This window comes from Camelus bactrianus, chromosome 5, assembly GCF_048773025.1.
Source record: "Camelus bactrianus isolate YW-2024 breed Bactrian camel chromosome 5, ASM4877302v1, whole genome shotgun sequence".
In the NCBI taxonomy this organism is placed as follows: domain Eukaryota; kingdom Metazoa; phylum Chordata; class Mammalia; order Artiodactyla; family Camelidae; genus Camelus; species Camelus bactrianus.
Genome location: NC_133543.1, coordinates 61,192,423 through 61,214,887, shown reverse-complemented (window position 1 = coordinate 61,214,887; position 22,465 = coordinate 61,192,423).

The window sequence follows — 22,465 nt, the reverse complement described above, 5'->3', positions numbered from 1 at the left end:
CGGACTCCATGGAGGTATCTTGCTCTCATTATAGGAACTGCAGATCCAAGTGCCTACTGCTGCACTTAAAGCCCAATTATTATTTTGCTCTCCCTAGTGAAGAGGGGAACGGCTGGTCTCTTACACCGAGCTTTCGGGAAGCCGACGGCTAGGGCAAGGGTAGCTATCTCCTCCTTAGACAAAACCTACAAAATTACAAACCCTCTAAGTTGGTTTGTTCTGCTCATTTTACCTTTTTGTTGTCTGTGACTCATTCTGCGATCCACATAACCTTAAAGATAACTATATAAATAAAATCAGTCTCTGTATCTGAATTGCGCCAACAGAAATAAACAGACTTCTTGTTAGTACTGAAACTTTGTCAGCTAGATTTTAAAATATAAGTATAAATGAAGTTTGTTTTCTGGGACCCTGAAGGGACACCCCAAAGAACTAGGCAGTTCTCTGACCTGAAAATGAGCTGTGATAACAAATCTGTGTGCTTGCCAGTTAGATGAGAGGTGCTGGATACTTTAAGATGCCCTGGACAGAGGAAACGGTGGTTTTAAATGAACGTGCAGACGAGAAGTTCCAAGAGTAGGGTGCTTTCAATTGCAGGCATTGATTGGCTGTGGAACTGGTTCTCACACAGGCAACTCCATGAAGCCTGTATTCAGGAGAAGAGCGGCCAGGATATTTTTTTTTCTTTTTAGCTAGTGATAGTGATTCTCCTAAGCAACACCAAGAAAGCCAGAGTTTCTAATCAGGCTCTGTTGAGATTGAAATACTCTGTTCAAAGTTAAATATAATTCTTCTTTTATTAAAGATTTTATTTATTTTTATTTTTTTTTTAATGGAGGTACTGGGGATTGAACCCAGGACTTCATGTGTGCTAAGCACGGGCTCTACTACTGAGCTGTATCCACCGCCCCCGCCCCATTCTTTTCAAGAACTGTGGACAGAGTACCTGCTAAGCTCCAGGCACTGTCTGGGCTTCTGGCAGGTCCAGGCCTGAAGTAGGGGATGAGCAGGGTAAGGAGGACTCATACTCTTGCAGAGCTGGACCTCTCAGGGTTAAGAACAACGGGAGCTTCTATTTTACAACTAGGAGGAAATGGAGGAGGTATCTGGGCAATTCACTCTCGTCTCTGACCTCAATTTACTCTTTTTAAATGAGGGGGTTGGACTACATGATCCCTAAGACCTAACATTCTGATTCTAGCATTGAACAAAGTTCACTTCAAAGTCAGGCAAAGAGTTGCAGCAACATAAATAGATTTCAGGGTATAAACACTGTTATCCAAAGGGAAAATAAAGATGACAGACTACATGTTTTAAAATAAGCTCACTGTGGTTTTTAATTCTCAATTCCAACCTTGTGTTTTATGAGTATTGATTATCTAAGAAAAGAAAGCCTAAAACTGCTGTCTTCCTTAAGTACCTTCCTATTCATTTTAAATAAGGCCATTAAAAAATTTTTCGGGCCCCAAGTATATAACTTTCCTTTTAAATGTCCTTATTACTATCCCCAAAAGGACCTTTCTTATGTAACTGGAACAAATGGCTTAATTTTGGACACATAAAAAGTTAGGTTTGACATTTACTGAGCATTTATAAGAAATTAATACCTTGCTTTGCCTAAAAAAGAAATCTTGACTGTTACGTACTTCAAACATTGACAACACTATGATTCCCATTGAGCAAACTGTGGGACTGAGACCTACGACCACTGTGAGTTACTTAAGGTCACACTGTCATTGTATACCTCTGTCTCATTTTCATCTCATTTTATTTATCCCTCGTAGTAGTCCTCTAGGGTAATTCCCCTGGTCTACAGACAAGAAAATTGAGTTTCAGAGATAGTGTGTTTTTACAGTATTAATGGGTTTGAAACGAGGTCTACCTGCCTCAGAAGGCAATTTTCCCTTATACCTTGTGGGATTCTAGCACCTAATCCTTACTTTTCAATTTGTACATTCTCACATAGATCCAACAGAAGAAATAACTTCCTTTTTCTTCAGGGAATGAGGAGGAGGCAATTGTAGAGACAGGATGAGGGGGGAAATGACGTTAAAGAACTGCCACTCAATTACTCTATAATGTTTCCAGGCTTACCTTACACTAACCCTGCCCTGACCTTATATTGTATGCAAATTAGACCACTGCAGGTGCTGGAATACATCCTATCCAGCCTCGGCTTCGTCATTCTTTTCTCTTCTACAACATGCTTCCTCTCAACTCTGTTTACTGAAAACCTGTGCATCCTATAAAGTCCATTTCATCAGTCACTCCCCTTCCATGAGGCTCTCTGAGCCTTAGTTTCCTCAATCACAGAGTGGAGAAAATACTTCCCACTGAGATAAGCACATCTACCTGGCAGAGTCATTAAAATGATTATATGACACCTCTGTCAGTGATAAAATAGAAAAAGAAAATAAATGTATGATTTCTCACTGTTGAAGATAAAACTTTAGTAAGTCCATAGCTTTTCTACTCACTTCTTAGATAATGTTTGGGTACTGAAAGTTCCAGTCTAGTCTAATAATTGCAAAGCTGGAGTCCAGTTCAGGAAAGAAATAAAATATCTAAACTGTTATTTGGTGTCAAGCTTTCCCCATTCCCAGGATGGAGGTCCGGGGCAAGGAGGGGAGGAGTGCCTGGCTGGCTTTGGCAGCAGCTCCTCCTCTGCCTCCTCTCCCCCTGTGTGAGCCACAGTTCTGGCCTCTCCCAGGTCAGTGTGGGAAGCGAGGGACCAGAGGAAAGGGACCATGGCTGGCAGTACTCTCCTCTAGATAGCTCTGTTTTGAGCATCTAGGAACTCAGCATTTCTTTGTGTACCGTGACCCACTGAGGCTGTTCTTTTGGAAGAGAGACCTTTTTAAGATAACCCAGGTCAACTCACTTTTGGAAAGGGTCTCATTTTGTCCCATGAGACAATTTGAGTGAAAATGCATACCACCCCCATGGATTCTTTGTACACCTTTTGACTTTAGACTTCTCAGACTTAAGAGAATACCATGGAGCTCACACAAAGAAATCTCTCTACTCTCTAAATGTTTCCTCCTATCCCAGCTGGGGCCCCTAACCAAGCTGGCAGAACCATCTTGTTATCCCTGAGCATATCATGCACAGCACTTCACTTTAGCAGCTGGAGCACTGAGTGGAGGGAGGAAAAATTGTTCTTTGAAATCTATCATGTTCTTTTCTTTGGGCTCCATTTTAATCACCTGTCACACAGATAATGGGTTTAAGGAGTAACTGAGCCATGAATCAAGTCATCAGAAACCAAGGAAGCGTTTCTTTTTCTCTAGAATCAAACAACTACCTTAACTCTGCTTCTCCCTGCTCATAATCTATTTCATACTCCTTTCTCTGCCCAAACTCTTTCTTTGTTTCTCTGTGCTCATACAAAGAACAGCTACTCCACAGCTTCTAGTGTTATATATTTGTTCCCACAGGCAACAGAAACTAACTAGTTTGGATCCACTTCAGAATTCCTAAAGAAAAAAGGTAACTGGCCTGGTCTAGACCAGGTGTCTATCCCTGAACCAGTGACCTCTGTCCAATAAACAGGCTATCAGAGCCCATCACTGAGGGCAGGGAAATTCTCAAAGAAAGGAGGTAACAGTCTCCTTCTGACACTCCCTAACAGCGTCAGAAATAAATGTATTACCTGCCACAAAGCCTGGCATAGGTAAATATTTATCATGTTTTTTTGCTCTTCCAAGACATTTATTCTCTTCTGAGTAGTTAGGTAGAGTGGACTTTGTGGTTAGCTATCCAGCATGACTCTCCCTTTCTCTAGTCACCACTCCCATTTTCATTCAGATGTCCTCACCTCCCCTGGGCATCTCATACCGGCAGTGGGGCAGGTGGCTGAGGCCCAACTAATGAACATAATCCCTCTCCTTAGTCACAGTTTTGTGTTCCAGGATGACTGATCTCAGGCAGGCTGAGAAGATCAAAGGAGAAGTTTTCTGGTGGTTTCTAGAGAAAAAGTGTCCTCCCTCTTCTGGGAACACTCTTGGAAATGATCCCCGCTTCATCCATAGCTGTGTGAGGAGAAGCACATGGCTATAGGAGTAGACACAACCGTCCTGTGACCACAAGGTAGAACTAGGCTCAAGAAAGAGTTGAACCTGTGAAAGACAGACAGGAGATAAAAGGAAACTGAATCCTTGAAGACAGGACTGAGCAGCTGACTCAAAGCAACCCTGAAGCCAACTTCTGTGTCAACTTCCAGTTATATGAGCCAATAAATCCTCTCTGTCATTTTAACCAGCGTGGATTAGATTTCAGAAAGACCTAATTTACATATTTCCCCAAATTCTAACATGTCAGGACAGTCAGTAAATATATTTGCCAAAGAGTCTGATGTTCCCTGAGGGATGTTGTAAATGGACTCTAGAGAAAAAGGAATCAAGAATTAAATCTCTCCACAAAGAAGAAGATAAAAGCAATCTTAGAATCTCTCAGGGAATATAGCAGATACATTAACAACTCAAGGAAAGGAGTAGGAAGATGCTGGAATTGAATTGTAGGAAACTGACTGATCGTCTAGTAAAAGGTGATATTTCCAGGTAACCCAAATGGGATGTCATATGGACTGTCCTGCAACTCTGCCCATGATGGATATTGTTCTAAACCTCTCAAGAAATTGAAGAGGATATCAAGAAGTATAGAACATCTGGTGCTACAAATAGAAAATAATAAAGGCTACTCTACATAGAAACCACATAAAATAAAATACTGTTGAAGGGAGTAGACTTTCTGTCAGCTTTCATAGACTCATCTGGAGGAGCCCCTGCACACCAGGACCCAGGACCCAGGACCTAGAGGAGTTGGGGAGATCTCAGCAGACCCCAGTGTTAGGCTCCCAAGTAAGACATGGAAAATGTCAGACAGGCAGCAATCCCAGACTAGTACAGGGACCAACCACATACTGCCCATGAGACCTCCATACCAGAGACCTGGTCAAGAAAGAGAAGGACTTTGTCATCTGAGTCCTAGATGTACCATGGGAAAGAGACAGAGAAGAAAAGCAGCTTAAAACAGAATACTACCTTTTATTTTATTATGCTATTTTTTTTAAATTGCGTTATAGTCAGTTTACAATGTTGTGTCAATTTCTGGTGTACAGCACAGGTTTTCATTCATACATGAATATACATATATTCATTTTCATATTCTTTTACTCTATGAGCTACTACAAGATCTTGAATATATTATCCTGTGCTATACAGTATAAACTTGTTTATCTATTCTATATATACCTGTCAGTATCTATAAATCTCAAACTCCCAGTTTGTCCCTACCTCCTGGCAACCACAAGTTTTTATTCTATGTCTGTAAGTCTGTTTCTGTTTTATATTTAAGTTCATTTGTCTTATTATTTTTTTAATTCCACATATAAGTGATATCAAATGGCATTTTTCTTTCTCTTTCTGGCTTACTTCACTTAGAATGACATTCTCCAGGGGCATCCATGTTGCTGCAAATGGCGTTATGGTGTCTTTTTTATGGCTGAATAGTATTCCATACTATAAATATACCACATCTTCTTTATCCAGTCATCTGTCAATGGACATTTAGGCTGTCCCCATGTCTTGGCTATTGTAAATAGTGCTGCTATGAACATTGAGGTGCAAGTGTCTTTTTGAAGTAGGGTTCCTTCTAGGTATATGCCCAGGAGTGGGATTACTGGGTCATATGGTAAGTCTATTCCTAGTCTTTTGAGGAATGTCCATATTGTTTTCCACAGTGGCTGTACCAAAGTGCATTCCCACCAGTAGTGTAGGAGGGTTCCCTTTTCTCCACAGCCTCTCCAGCATTTGTCATTTGTGGACTTTTGAATGATGGCCCTTCTGGCTGGTGTGGGGTGATACCTCATTAGAATACTAACTTTTTTAAACTAGTCTTCATTATTACCTAGTTCTTCTCTCTTATTTTTCTATGAACTGGTGTATAGTCTTGTGTTATATTTTTATAATGAAATAATTTTTTGAAATACATTATTACTGTACTTTTCAGGACTTCCTTGTATTTTTAAAAAATCTTACCCTTATTCAACTAGAGCTTTCATTACCTCTGGGAGGTTTAAGATTGTTATAATTAAAAAAGAAAGAGTCAGTAGTCAGAGTTTGGCCTTTGGCTTCCAAAATTGTGTTCTAAACTCTAATTCAAAAAAGATACATGCACTCCAGTGTTCACAGCAGCACTGTTTATAATAGCCAAGACATGGAAGCAACCTTAATGTCCATCAACAGATAGCTGGATAAAGAAATTGTGATATATATATACACACACACACAGACACACACATACATAGACATACACACAATGGAATACTACTCAGCAATAAAAAAGGATAAAATAATGCCATTTGCAGCAACATGGATGGAGTCATTCTGAGTGAAGTAAGCCAGAACAAGAAAGAAAAATACCATATGATATCACTTATATGTGGAATCAAAAAAAAATGCACAAATGAACTTACTTACTTACAAAACATACAGACTCACAGACATAGAAAACAAACTTATGGTTACAGGGAAGAGAAGTGGAAAGGGAGTGGGGAGGGATAAACTGGGAGTTCAGGATTTGTAGATACTAAATACTATGTATAAAAAAGATAAACAACAAGGTTCCACTGTATAGCACAGGGAACTATATCTAATACCTGTAATGACCTATAATGAAGAAGAATATGAAGATATATACACACACACACACACACACACATACACACACACACACACACATGAATCACTATGCTGTACATAAGAATTTAACACATTATAAATAGACTCTATTTCAATAAAAGAAAGTTCCTAAAATCAATTTCAGTAAGGATAGTTTTGAATTTAGTTTTCAGTTTTGAAAGCCAGCAAGAGATTGAGATAGAGAAGGTTTGTGGTTTTGTTTTGGGTTTCTTTGTTTGTTTCTGTTTTTAGTTGCATAATATTTCCTTCAAATGTCAAGTAACAAAGCCTAGAAGGCTGAGAAAAGCATTTTTATTAAAGACCTTTAAATATGAAGGATACAGAAGGGCAGTTTTCAAGCCCAAAGAAAGCGAACAAAAAAGTAATAAAACTTCCCTTAGGTGCCGTGTCTTACACTGTCTGGGTTGCTGTAACAAAATACCACAGACTGGGTGGCTAAACAACAGAAATTTATTTCTGATGGTTCTGAGCTGGGAAATCCAAAATCAAGGTCCCTTTCATTGAGTTCCTGGTGAGGACCTTCTTCCTGGCTTGCAAGTGGTCATCCTCTCTGTGTCCTCACATGGCAGGGAGAGAGAACAAGCATATGGCTGTCTCCTTATAAATATGCTAATTTTATCAAATCAGAATGCCCCTCTTATGTTACTTTCTTATTCCAAATAAAACCACACTGTAGGATAGGGCTTCAACATGTGAATTTGGGGGGACATAATTCAATCCAAAGCATGTGGAAAGGAGCCTGATGGTGAGTAAAGCAAGTAAAGTGAGTCACAGATGAGTTTCCAGAAAGGCCTCTGCCCTACCTCCTCTCCAGGTGGAGAGAAAGGTGGGTTAGACAGTAAACTAGAGGGCAGAAAACTCTCAAGTAGCTGAGTTCTATGGACAAAAGGAACTTTCACTTTTTTGGGGCCTGGATTTCTACATAGAGGCAGCCTCAAAGAGTGTTCTACACCAAACTGGCATGGGTACCATAAAGCAGAAGGCAACCGAGCATATTCAGGCCAAGAAGACTGATGATATCACCCTGTGTGCAGCCCCTTTATCTTCAACTGCAGAAATTTACACATGGTCAGTTTGGAGTTGCTGCATCCCTTAGTAGAGGGCTGTAATGAAGAGTCCCCTAAATCAGCCATTGAATGGGAATCACAGAAAACCTTGTTGAATCTGAAATACTAGCAAGAACTGAGATGGGTTCCAGTCACTCTGGGAAGTTGATTTACTTCCTCCAGATGTAGTGGCTGCTATGCCATTTGTTGGCATTCTCCTTTTCCAATATACCATGCTAGATTTAGGTAAGAAAACACAGTATTTTTGTTGGCATAGTATTTTTGTTCTGGAAAGTTTTTAAATTGATGCATCCTTCTATGAAAACAACAACTGCTTGTGGAACTTACCTTTCTACTGTAAGCAACCAGGAAACCGGACAAAATAAATGAAGCAACTATGTTTATACATTGAATAACTGTGCTCTCTGAGAGAATGAAACTAAACAAGATGAATCCTGTGATTGCCCCAGCAGTTTCTGGACTGCATCCCAGGAAGGGCAAACCCAAACAGACCTTGGCAGTTACGTGAGTTGAGAAGACAGAGCTCAGAGATGGAGGCAGCAAGGAAGATTACCAGAGAAGAGGGAGCTGTGTCGGGAATGAGCTCTCGAAATTTGCGTAGAGGTCTTTGGTGGAATACCAGTCCTTGGTGAAATTCAACATGGCCTGGAGAAGAAAACCACAACAACAACAACCACTGGGAGAAGATAGTCACTAGGGAGCTATAACCTGAACTGTCCCCAAAACCCCTGTGAACCTGGGAATCATCTGAGTTAGCATCAGTCAGAGTGGAGAAGTGTTTAATACACTTGACATTTCGTCTGAGAAACTAGAGGGTTCAGGGTTAATAGTGGCATTAAAGGCTATTGTAGATGCATATGTAAAACCAGAAGGCAAGCCACAAAAGGATCAAGTTGATCTGTAAGTAGATTACCCTGCCAGAGCAATATCCAACACTTTTTAAAGGAATACCACAAAATCCAGCACTCAATAGCATTAAATTACAATGTCCAGCTTCTAATAAAAAAAAATTACTGGTCATATGACAAAACAAGGAAATATGCCTCATAACCAAGAGGTAAATCAGTTAACAGAAACAGTCCCCCAAATGAAAGACATGATAGAATTAGCAGACAATGACCTTACAACAGCTATTATAAGATTCAAAGATTCAAAGGAAAACAAATACAATGAGATGCGAAATGGAAGGTGTAAAAAGAACCAAATACAATTTTTAGAGGTAAAAAAAAATTGAAATTAAAAATTTAATTGAATGATATTATTAGCAGATTAGATGCTACAGAAAAAAAAATCCATATACCTGAAGACATAAAAATATCCAAATTAAGCATAGAGAAAGGGTTGGAGGGAGGGGAGAAGAACAGAACCTCAGTGACCTGGAATAATAACAAAAGTTTAACATACATGCAATTGGAGTTGCAGAAGGAAAGGAGGGGTAGGAGGACCAAAAAAACAAATGACTAAAAAAATTCCAAGTCTGATGAAAGTATAAATCCACAGATCCAAGAATCTCATCCAAGAAACTCAAACCACACTAAGGAAATCATAATTAAATTGCTGAAAGTCAACGCTGAAGAGAAAAATCTTAAAAGCAGACAGCGTTGAAGGGTAGGGAATGAAACTGGTATCATTTATATCTTGATATATTCCCAGAGAGTAATTACATTTCTTTAGAATTTTGCATTAAGCAATGGCAGCCTCATTTAGAAAGCATCCTTTTATGTGTCCACAATGCTTAGTTTGGAGTTAACATTTCACGTTACCCTGACAAATTTAAAGTCAAAAAACCTTTTTCAGTATCAGTGACAATATACACAAAACAACCTTGCCACTTAACCATATCAGTATACAGGGCTTTATTTTTCTTAATTATAATTAAAAGTTGAATAATATTATTTTGTGAATAATTAGACTTTCAGCATTTTATGAGTCTTTGATTTAACATTTTTATCCTTACATTTTTATGTTAATTTATAGTAGAGTGACAAAATGATACACATTTTTATAAATTTATTATTAATTTATGATTTATGTTTTCATAAATTGTGTATTTAAATTTATTAACCACTTAGTTTTATTAACCATTTTATTTTGACTTCTGAACACACTTTTAAAGTAATTTTTAAAAATAATACTGGTTTTTAGATTTACGTAAAATAAATAACCCAAGTGTTTGTGTTGTAATTTTACTACTTTATTGGAATCACAACTCAGAAGGAACCACTCTGTATTTCTCATTTTGAGAGAAAATTAATTATATCAGCGTGGTAAAAAGAAAAATCCCAAAGTGAAAACACGCAAAAGATTGATTCTTTAAGGGTATATAGTTTGTTTTGATTTAATATTCCCACTAATTAGGGTACCTTACAACTGTAAGAAAGGAAATGTTACATTACAGAAAACTGATAGCAATTCAAATTATTTTTGTCATAGCATTGCAGATGAATTTTATCCTATAGATTTAAATGGTTTCTGTATAGTAGAAAAGATTAAGACACAAGATTTTATAATTTAACAATCTTATTCTGGTATTTTTAAAATTATAATATTTCTGCCTGTCCAGCACATTTTCCAATTAGCTTTATTATCCCTCCGGCTCCCTCAGTAATTAACTAAATTAATCTTTGACACTTATTAATTTTATATTTGTTGGAGTCATGCTTTTAATTCTTTAAAAATTATGTTCTGGTGAGCATCAAATGCAAATGGAGATGGTGAGCAAACTCAGTTTTAGAGAGGTGAAAATCTATGTTTCTGCACATTCAATTCACAATGAATGAATTAAAAACTCACCTCAGTTGTGTCATAGGATTAGTCAATTTGCATGGGAATTTCTGTTTTCAAGAAATTAGAGCCTTTTTCTACACTATCCCTTGGGCTAATCTCCTAAGAATATCTGAACACTAGGTACAGTCTCACAAGCTGACCCCTGAGATAAGTACACAGATATTTTATGTGTGTCAGTAATGTTCATTTTAAGAAATCAGATGGACACATGAAAAACAAAAATATTTGGGGGAAAACTGCAAATTTAAGACCCTCCAAATGCTTTCAACCATCATCCTTTGAACAGAGTTGCTAATTTTTTTTTTCTGACCTGGTGATAGGAAGTTCCATTAGATTGTTTACTTTCACATGAACTTGGAAGTTCAAAAGGTTGTCTCTCCTTCTTCCTGAAAATAATTCTAAAGAAAGGGTATGTGGTCTCCTTTCTACAGAAGTCCTTCTTCTTAGCCCATGTTCTATATAAGTCATGAAAGTCGAACAGTGGGTGCCTTGTCTGAGACTACTCAGCCAGCATCATTCCTACTTCTCCAATACCCTGCCATGGAAAGGTTGTAGTTTCTGTCTTGTGGCGGTGATGGTGGTGGTGGTGGTGGATTTTCTCACAAAACAGTCAGCAGGTGAGAGCCAAAGTGGAGCGCTCTTGAGTGTGGGGTCCAGGGGAGCAGCTTCTTATTTTCTAGTGTTGAAGAACCAGCCCCCTCATCGCAACCCTGAAGCAAGGGATTATAAATCTTGACTAGTGTTTTCTAATTGGAGTGAGGAAGTAGGAAGGAAGTAAGCATGAATTAATTAAAAGGAAAATCCTGTCCCGCAAATCAGATCTGAAAAACTGACTCTGTTAAACTATACAAAACTGGGCTAATCAAATGATAAACAACTAAGAAGCGAATTTTTTTTTTTTACCATCACTCAACATTAGGTCTCACTTGATTCAGTTGGGTTTGTTTCTTTCTAAGTAAATGACTTTGAATCCAGAACAAGTGACTAGTTGTTCAAACTGTAGAAAGCCATTTGTAAAGCTTGCCTAGAAATGCTCACTCATTCGGCTGAATTCCATCCATGTCTCTCTGAAGCTTGGGAGCCACGAACAAGGGAAGCTCCTTCACATTTTTAGCTTTCCATAAACAAGGATGACAGAGAAAAGGATGAGCTGCTGATGTTTTTCCATTTCATCCTGTGAGCATTTCATTCTGGAAATTATCACCAGGGCTAAGGTCTTTGGGCTCACCATAATTGGCTTGTTTTACAAGGAATGCAGCTCAACTGGTACTTACTTAGTTACTGTTGACACTGCCAGTGCATGCTGCTCAGGGAAAGACATGCTTCACAAAGGGACTGTGACAATCCCAAATATGTACCTACTAACACTGATCTCCAAGCCCCAAATGCCAAATGCAAAACTAAGTGTTTCACATATATTTAAACCTTATTTGACTTCCTTAAACTTAACATGATTGAACTGAATAAAAGGAAACATATGGAATAATCCTCTGTCACTTTTCAAACAGGATTCTGCCAGTATTTACTGTTTCTACTGCCCACATTTGATGATATTTGCTTCCTACTTTTTTCCATAATCTGTGAACAGGTCCTAATACAGGCAGTTAACAATGTAACCTCCTTGCTCTGGGGTTTATGGCTAAAAATATTTAAGTAATTTTTCAATCACACCAAATCTAGTAAGACAAATATCACCTCCATGATCATTAACAAAAATATTGTGGTAAACAGAAGCTACAACCTTGTCCTGATTTTTCACAAAAGCTGCATTCACCTACTCTGAAACCTTAGTGTAGTCCTGGCCAATACACTGTAAGAAAAAGAGCAGAGCCAGAAAACAGATAAAAGGAAATCATAAACTATTGAAGGAATGTAGATGGTGGGTGGTGGGTAAGAGGAAACTACATTATGAGGGGAAAAAAAAAACAACTCAAGCGTTTTTCATTCTAAAAGTCAGTGTGACAGTTTACTTGAAGTCTCTAAAACTTACTAAGTTAATGTATAGGGAATAACATTTTTAAATTCCAGTAATACTAGAGATAAGAAAATGCCCTTTGGAAACAGAAACATAAAAATTTAAGACACATAAAGGAAAATACATCACCCAAGCAAGGCAATAAATAATCTGATGCCGCACAAAGGTAATGTGAATTAAAAAGGCCTGCCTCCTGCCTCTAAAAGTCTGGGGATCCAAAGCCTTCTTCATTTTATGTCTCTTGCTTTCTAAACTAATATAATTTAAAAATCCTTGTGGGTTTCTTATCAACTTATATCAACTTATAACCAGCTCCATTAGACAAAAGCCAAATCCACAAAGCTCTTCAAGATAAACCTTCTATAGTTAGGCTTCCTTTAAGACTGCTATGGGAGAATACCCTCAAGAGTCTTAGACACCCTGTTATTTAACTGAAATCATGTGGCCAGGTAGGCATTAAAGATTCCTAAAGGACCTTTCTTCTGTTGAAATGTTTTATGAAAAACTGTCTTAAGTCCTTCTGAGGTATTAACAGAGATCTTACAGACTCATTTTGGATTTGATCTTTTCCAGAGCCATTTTTTTTTTTAATTTAGTGATTGTTTTAGAGAATCTGGGTATGAAAAACAATTTTATTTCAAATCCAGCAAGTTCTGACTCTTATATTTGATAGTTTATTAATTAGCTCTTTTCTCTCTCCTCACATTTTATCATAGGTGATGAGAAAAAAAAATCAAGTGATATTTTGAATATTTTACCTAGGAATCTCCTTAGCTAGATCACTGAGTTTATTAGGTGCATTTCCTCTTTGCCACATTATTACAGATGGCTATATTGGCAAACTCTCTGCCATCGCCTAGCAAATGATCCCTTTTCCTTAGCTTCCAGTAATATTTTCCTCTCTCTTTGTTAAGGCTTTGCTGAGAGCCTCCTCAGGTCTTTTAGGTCTTCCACAACCTCTCTACTTAAGGCTCTTTTGGTTTCACTAACAGTCTCCTCGACACTATTCCAACTTCTCCTCACAGATCAGTTCCAAAGCCAATGCCACATGTCGAAGGTTTTGTTATGGCAGCGTTCTGTTTTTAGGTACCAAAATTAGTAGTAGTCACCTATTGATATATAAACTGTCCCCCAAATTTAGTGGCTTAAAGCAACAACAGTAATTTATTTTGTTCATAAATCTGTAGTTTGGGCAGGGCTTAGCAAGGACAGCTTGTCTCAACTTTGCATGGCAACTCTGGGGTGGCTTGCCTGGCAGCTGGAGAATCCACATTCACAATAACTCATTCACATGGTTGGCAATTTGGTGGTGTTCATTGGCTGCATGTTCAGTCAAAGCCAGAGGCCAGAAGCTTCTGTTTTTCTCCACATGGACCTCTTCTTCCAAGGTGCTTTGGCCTTCCTTACAGAATATTAACTGGGTTTCAAGACCAAGCGTCCTGTAATGGCATGCATAACATTTTTTATGTTCTAACTTTGAAAGTCACAGTCATCAAGAGCATATCCCTTCCCTTGATGGGCAAGTGACAAGATTTTAGAAGAGTATGTGGGACAGGAGATATTGTTGGACCCATCTTTAGAAAATATAATCTGCTACATTAAGTGAAAAAAAAAGATTGCATAAGGAAATTAATATTTTGGGTTTTTTTTATGATTTACGCCAAAACTATGGGGAAGAATTAAATACTTTATAATATAGTTTTGTTCCTTTGAAAATAAAATCTGTCTAGATGGATTATAGACCTAATTCAATTTGGGAATCTTTTTATGTCCATCTAAAATGGATATATCATAAAATATAACTATCCTAAAATTCAAGCAATACTGACTATTTCGATCAAAATAACTTACTGTTCTTTAGTAACAATGAAAATATGGTCTATATTTACCATCCAGTTAAGTTCCACTTAACAAGTATTTATTGAACATCTATATGCCAAGGACTGTGCTAGGTGCCTCTTTTACCTCTTTTTGAAAATTGAAGTATAATTAATTAACAATGTTGTGTTAGTTTCAGGTATACAGCAAAGTGATTTAGTTATACATATATATTCTTTTTCAAATTTTTTTCCATTATAGGTTATTACAAGATACTGAGTATAGTTCCCTGTACTGTACAGTAGGTCTTTGTTTATCTGTGAGGTTCTTTTTAGAGTTATTTTTTGCAAATTAGCATCATCATTAATTAGAAGTACCATAATTTTTCAAGAATATACAATGGAATAAAGACAGTCTCTTCAGCAAATGGTGTTGGGAAAACTGGACAGCAGCATGTAAATCAGTGAAGCTAGAACACTCCCTTACACCATACACAAAAATAAACACAAAATGGATCAAAGACTTAAACATAAGATAAGATACAAAAACCTCCTAGAAGAAAATATAGGCAAAACATTATCTGACATACACCTCAAAAATATGTTCCTAGGGCAGTCTACCCAAGCAATAGAAATAAAAGCAAGAATAAACAAATGGGACCTAATGAAACTTACAAGCTTCTGCACAGCCAAGGAAACCATAAGTAAAAAAAAACAACAGCCTACGGAATGGGAGAAAATTTTTGCAAATGAAACCAACAAGGCTTGATTTCCAGGATATATAAGCAGCCCATATGACTTAATAAGAAAAAAACAAACAACCCAATCCAAAAATGGGCTGAAGACCTAAACAAGCAATTCTCCAAGGAAGAAATACAAATGATCACTAGGCACATGAAAAAATGCTCAATAGCACTAATTATCAGAGAAATGCAAATCAAAATTACAATGAGGTATCACCCCACACCAGCCAGAAGGGCCATCATTCAAAAGTCCACAAATGACAAATGCTGGAGAGGCTGTGGAGAAAAGGGAACCCTCCTACACTACTGGTGGGAATGCACTTTGGTACAGCCACTGTGGAAAACAATATGGACATTCCTCAAAAGACTAGGAATAGACTTACTATATGACCCAGTAATCCCACTCCTGGGCATATACCTAGAAGGAACCCTACTTCAAAAAGACACTTGCACCTCAATGTTCATAGCAGCACTATTTACAATAGCCAAGACATGGGGACAGCCTAAATGTCCATCGACAGATGACTGGATAAAGAAGATGTGGTATATTTATAGTATGGAATACTATTCAGCCATAAAAAAGACACCATAACGCCATTTGCAGCAACATGGATGCCCCTGGAGAATGTCATTCTAAGTGAAGTAAGCCAGAAAGAGAAAGAAAAATACCGTATGAGATCACTCATATGTGGAATCTAAAAAAAAAGAACATAAATACAAAACAGAAACAGACTTACAGACATAGAATACAAACTTGTGGTTGCCAAGGTAGGGGTGTGAGAAGGGATAGACTGGGAGTTCAAAATTTGTAGATACTGACAGGCATATGTAGAATAGATAAACAAGATTATACGGTATAGCACAGGGAAATATATACAAGATCTTGTGTTAGCTCACAGCGAAAAAAAATGTGACAATGAATATATGTATGTTCATGTATAACTGAAAAATTGTGCTCTACACTGGAATTTAACACAACATTGTAAAATGACTATAACTCAATTAAAAATGTTTAAAAAAAAAAGAAGTACCATAATTTTTGAGAAATAAGTTTGAAGTTTTGTACCAGCAACAACAAAAAGAGGTTGACTGGGCAGAAGCACCTGCTGCATATGGGATGTTTTTCTAGCTTTGTGCCAGAATATTTTGCAGAGGTCTAAACGTTCCTTGTTTGAAAAAGAAATCAGGAAGTTGGCAATGACTATCGCTTCTCAAAAGTGTCTCTTCTTTTTTCTTGCCTGTAATGAGATGTCAAGGTCATGACATACTGATGTCCACACTTCCTGATTTTCAAACTCTAAGATATGCAAGTCATGGTTAAGTAAGTGTTACTCCCTTAGCAGTCCTTATGACTCAGAGTTGTAAATTCTTCCCTTTAGAGAAAAATGTTGAATGTCCCATTGTAGTGACTTTAAAAATTGTTATCAAAATTCTTTGCAATTTCTACCAGTTGAATACTTACTCAACTTTAGATTGTATGTCTTTCAGAATTCTATCAGCTTGAAATTTACTTGGCTGTTACATATCCATTAGAATGCTAGTATTCTGAATAAGAGAGCCCCTCAAAAGCAGGTAAGTAGAATGCACTCTGGATATAGTACATTTTATTTGCAATATTTCTCTGTTGACAATAAGTTGGCTTAATTTGTTACTTTTCCTCAACTTTTTAATACCCACACCCCAACAAGTTTAGAAGATTTTGAAAGGCTGTGTTTTAAAAGGGTTGTATTTCAGGGGGGAGGGTATAGCTCAGTGATAGAATGTGTTCTTAGCATGCATGACGTCCTGGGTTCAACCCCCAGTACCTCCATCAAAATAAATAAATAAGTAAACCTTTTTTTTTTAAGCTTATATTTCAAAGAAATATTTCTCCAAATATAAAATCGTAAAACTGAATAAAAACAACATGCCCATGCATATGAGTATAAATAGACACACACACACCCCACATTCTAATAATTGCCTTTTCAACCACCTGAGAATCTCTATACTTAGAGGATTTTTAAGAGTTCAACTCAGTGGTTCACTAATTTGCTTAAAAAAAAAAAAAGGAAACAAAGAAGAGGAGCAGGAGGATTATGCGAAGAGAATGTTGCTATCAAGGGCTTTCCCATAAAAAGCAATAAAATGTTGCAAATAGCCAAAACTAGGGATTCTAGTTTTCTGAAACCCCAAATCCTTAAAATACATGATACAGGGTAAGGCCTCTCATCATGGCAATTTTCTTAATTAATCATACATTGTGGTGCCAATTAAGTGTATTATAAATATGAGAAAAGATAAACTGTCTTTTAGATAAAAAGATAGACAAATGTCCCTAATGTTGAGCTTTTCCTGAATGAAATAAAGCTTAAGCAGGACAGATCACACAATTTTGATTGTGGTTTATTTGATAAAAAGTTGGAATCACGTCAACTGTATTTTCACTCACATTTGACTCAGATAATCAATACAGTATATCATCTTAATATTTTAATACAGTGCTGTGCTGTGTATTTTTGCTCTCTCTTCTACCAATATTATTACTACCTCTTGGTACTTGGTAATATTTATTGAGCTCTTACCATATGCTGGACAGTATCCTAAATATCCATATATTATTACACCTTATTAACCTACCCCAATAAACCAGAGGAAGGTGCTATTCTTATTTTCGGGAGACCAAGGCTAAAACAAGAAAGTGGCAGAGGTAAACTTGGAATTGAGGTCAGTCTGTCTGCCTCTAGATTGGGTCTCAAAGCCTACTGAAAGGAGCCCTCTACTCCTTTCAGTTTATATATATATAAATATATATATATATATAGATATATACACACATACATACATATACACACACACACTATTTTATTGTAAAAAGAAATAAACATAGATCTCTTCAGTGTTTGGCAAACTCAGTACAAATTCAAACCGTAGTTCAGATGACCTGAAGAACTAATTTGTTTTACATAATCTGAATCTCAGACTCAGTGTTAGGACTAGAATGACACTGACAGGGGCATTTGTTGACAAAATGTTATATTTTAATCCAGTTATGATATTTTAATCCAGGATCAGATACAATAATGCACAGACTTGAGGAAGAAAACTATGTTCTCTTTGTTTGCAGAAAAGTGGGGTTCAAGAGATACCTCAGTATGGAAAGAATTTTTAGGTCATAAAGGGAAAGAGGTAAGAAGAGAAGAAAAGAGCAACTGTGTTCTGTAACTCACATAATTTTTGATAATGGATGAAGTTTCCTTCACTGCTACTGTGCTTTTCTACAAATAATTTCTGTCAAATGTGTATCCAGGGTCTAAAGAAGTAGAACATTTCACAAAAGATCAGCTATTTCACTCATTTCCTTTTTTAATTAAGGGCATTACAGGCAGAATGAACCAAGTAAAGACTACTAGGAAGTTAATATCTACTCTAAAAAAATGCTTTGGGATTATACCTGACAGAATTTGGGGGTTTTATTGTTTGTCATACACAGTTGTCATTATCTCTCATGATTTTTGGGACAGTTTTCTAAAGCAAGCTTAACATTTCAAAAATTTTGGATTGTGTCTATCTCAAGATAAATGGTCGTTTTTATTTTTAGAAACCCAAGGGACAGAATGCTTGACTTCATTAAAAATAACCGACCTGGAACTCAACATGGACCATTGGTGAAACTGATAACCATTCATTTGCAATATGTCTTGGTTTATGGATTATAGCAAAGTTGGCAGCAAAGCAGAGTTCTTCAAAGTACTTGATACTTTCCAATTAATAATAAGAATTAAAGGAACACAGGAGGCAGTTGGGGAAATCATTAATAGCCTGACTTAAATTGTTTGGTGAGGAAATGCTTCTATGACTGAAAAACCCTGACCATGGGGACTTGTAGAACAGTATGTATTTCTTTCATAGTGAGTCCTCAGTCCCAGCATTTCCTTTCTGCTCTTTTCTATGAACATTGGGGTGCATATATTTTTTGAGTTAGGGTTCCCTCTGGATGTATGCCCAGGAGTGGAATTTCTGGGTCATATAGTAAGTCTATTTTTAGTCTTTTGAGGAATCTCCATATTGTTTTCCATAACGGCTACACCAAAGTACATTCCTGCCAACAGTGTAGGAGGGTTCCCTTTCTCCACATTCTCTCCAGCATTTATCATTTGGACTTTTGAATGATGGCCATTCTAGCTGGTGTGAGGTGATACCTCATTGTAGTTTTGATTTGCATTTCTCTGATAATTAGTGATACTGAGCATTTTTTCATGTGCCTAGTGACCATTTGTATTTCTTCCTTGGAGAATTGCTTGTTTAGGTCTTCTGCCCATTCTTGAATTAGGTTTATTATTATTATTAAGTTTTATGAGCTGTTTATATTTTCTGGAAATTAAGCCCTTTTCACTCATCTTTTGCAAATACTTTCTCCCATTCCATAGCTTGTCTTTTTGTTTTGCTTATGGTTTCCTTTGCTATGCAAAAGCTTGTAAGTGTAATTAGGTCCTATTTGTTTATTTTCGCTTTTATTTCTATTGCTTGGGTAGACTGCCCTAGTAGAACATTGCTAAGATTTATGTCAGATAATGTTTTGCCTATGCTTTCTTCCAAGAGGTTCACAGTGTCTTGTCTTATGTTTAAGTTGTTAAGCCATTTTGAGTTTACTTTTGTCTGTGGTGTGAGGGAGTATTCTAACTTCATTGATTTACATGCAGCTGTCCAGTTTTTCCACCATTTGCTGAAGAGACTGTCTTAAACTCCATTGTATGTTCTTGCCTCCTTTGTCAAAGATTAATTGACCAAAAGTCCATGGGTTTATTTCTGGGCTTTATATTCTGTTCCATTGATCCATATGACTGTTTTTAATGCCAATACCATGCTGTCTTGATTACTGTAGCTCTATAGAGTTGTCTGAAGTGTGGGAGGGTTATTCCTCCAGCTTCATTCTTTTTCTTCAGTATTGCTTTGGCAATTTTAGGTCTTTTGGGATTCCATATAAAATTTAGGATTATTTGTTCTAGCTCTATGAAAAATGTCTTGGGTAATTTGATAGAGATTGCAGTAAATCTATAGACTGCTTTGGTAGTATGACCATTTTAACAACATTAATTCTTCCAATCTAAGAACATGGGATATCTTTCCATTTCTTTAAGTCATCTTTAATTTCCTTAGTATTTTGTAATTCTCTGTGTATAAGTCTTTCACTTCCTTGGTCAGATATATTCCTAAGTGTTTTATTTTTTGTATGCAATTTTAAAAGGGATTATTTCTTTACTTTCTTTTTCTGATATTTCATTGTTAGTGTAAAGAAATGCCACTGATTTCTCTGTGTTAATGTTGTATCCTGCTACCTTGCCGGATTCTTTTATCAGCTCTAGTAGTTTTTGTGTGGAGCCTTTAAGGTTTTTTACATATAGTATCATGTCATCTGCATATAGTGACAGTTTTACCTCTTCTCTTTGATTTCTTTTTCTTGCCTGATTGCGGTGGGTAGGACTTCCAATACTATATTGAATAGAAGTGGTGAGAGTGGGCATCCTGTCTTGTTCAGATTTTAGCAGGAAGGCTTTCAACTTTTCACTGTTGAGTATTATGCTGACTGTAGGTTTGTCATAAATAGCTGTTATTATGTTGAGATATGTTCCCTCTATACTCATTTTGGTTAGTTTTTATCATAAATGGGTGTTGAATTTCATCAGATGCTTTTTCTGCATCTATTGAGATGATCATGATTTTTGCCCTTTCTCTTGTTGATGTGGTGATCATGTTGATTGATTTACACATGTTGAGCCATTCTTGTGTCCCTAGGATGAACCCAACTTGAGCATGGTATATAATCTTTTTTATGTGTTATTGGATTCTGTTTGCTAATATTTTGTTGAGTATTTTTGTATCTATGTTCATCAATGATATTGGCCTTTAGTTTTCTTTTTTGGTAGTATCTTTCTCTGGCTTTGGTATCAGAGTGATTGTAGCTTCATAGAATGAGTTTGGGAGTATTCCCTCCTCTTCAATTTTTTGGAAGAGTTTGAGAAGGATTGGTATGTGCTCTTCTTTGTATGTTTGATAGAATTCCCCAGTGAAGCCATATGGTCCTGCATTTTTGTTTGCAGAAAGGTTTTTCATTGTTTATTCTATTTCATATCTAGTGATTGTTCAGATGATCTGTTTCTTCTTGATTTAGAGTTGGTTGACTGTATGTGTCTAGAAATTTGTCCATTTCTTCTAAGTTGTCCAATTTATTGACATATAGTTGTTCATAGTATTCTCTTATGATATTTTTGTATTTCTGTGGTGTCAGTTGTAACTTCTCCATTTTATTTTCTTATTTTGTTTAGTTGTGTCTTCTCTTTTCTTCTTGGTGAGCCTGGCTAGAGGTTTCTCAATTATGTTTACTCTTTCAAAACAATGGCTCTTGCTTTGATTGATTTTTCTATTGTTTTCTAATCTCTGTTATTTATTTCCTCCCTGATCTTTATTGTTGCTTTCCTTTTACTGACTTTAGATTTTGTTTGTTCTTTTTCTAATTCTTTTAGTTGGCAGGTTAAGTTGTTTATTTCAGATTGTTCTTGTTTTTTTGAGGAAGGCCTGTATCACTATGAACGTCCCTCTTAGGACTGCTTTTGCTGCATCCCATAGATTTTGTGTGATTGTGTTTTCATTGTTGTTTGTCTGAAGGTATTTTTAAATTCTTTGATTTCATCATAGACCCATTGGTTTTTTGGTAGCATGTTGTTAAGTCTCCATGCCGTAGTTTTTTTTCTCATTTGTTTTTCTGCAGTTGCCATGGTGGTCAAAGATGCTTGAAATAATTTCTATCTTCTTAAATTTATTGACGCTTCTTTTGTGCCCAAGTATGTGGTCTATCCTAGAGAATGTTCTGTGAGCACTTGAAAAGAATGTATATTCTGTTTTGGGGGGATGTAAAGTCCTAAAAATATCGACCAAGTCCAACTGTTATATTGTGTCATTTAGTATCTCTGTTGCCTTATTTTCTGTCTGGAAGACCTGTCCAATGATATTTGTGGGGTGTTAAAAGTCTCCTACTATTATTGTATTCCCATTAGTTTCTCCTTTTATGTCTGTTAGTATTTGTTTTATATACTTAGGTGCTCCTCTATTGGATGCATATGTTAACAAGTGTAATATACTCATCTTATATTGCTCCTTTGATCTTATATAGTGTCCTTCTTTATGGCCTTTGTTTTAAAATCTATTTTATCTGATGTGAGTATTGCTACTCCCACTTTCTTGTCACTTCCATTTGCATGAAATATCTTTTCTCATCCTCTCACTTTCAATCTATCTGTGTCCTTCACTCTAAAGTGGGTCTCTTGTAGGCAGCATATTGTAGGCTTTTGTTTTATTATCCAATCTGACACTCTGTGTCTTTTGATTGGAGCATTTA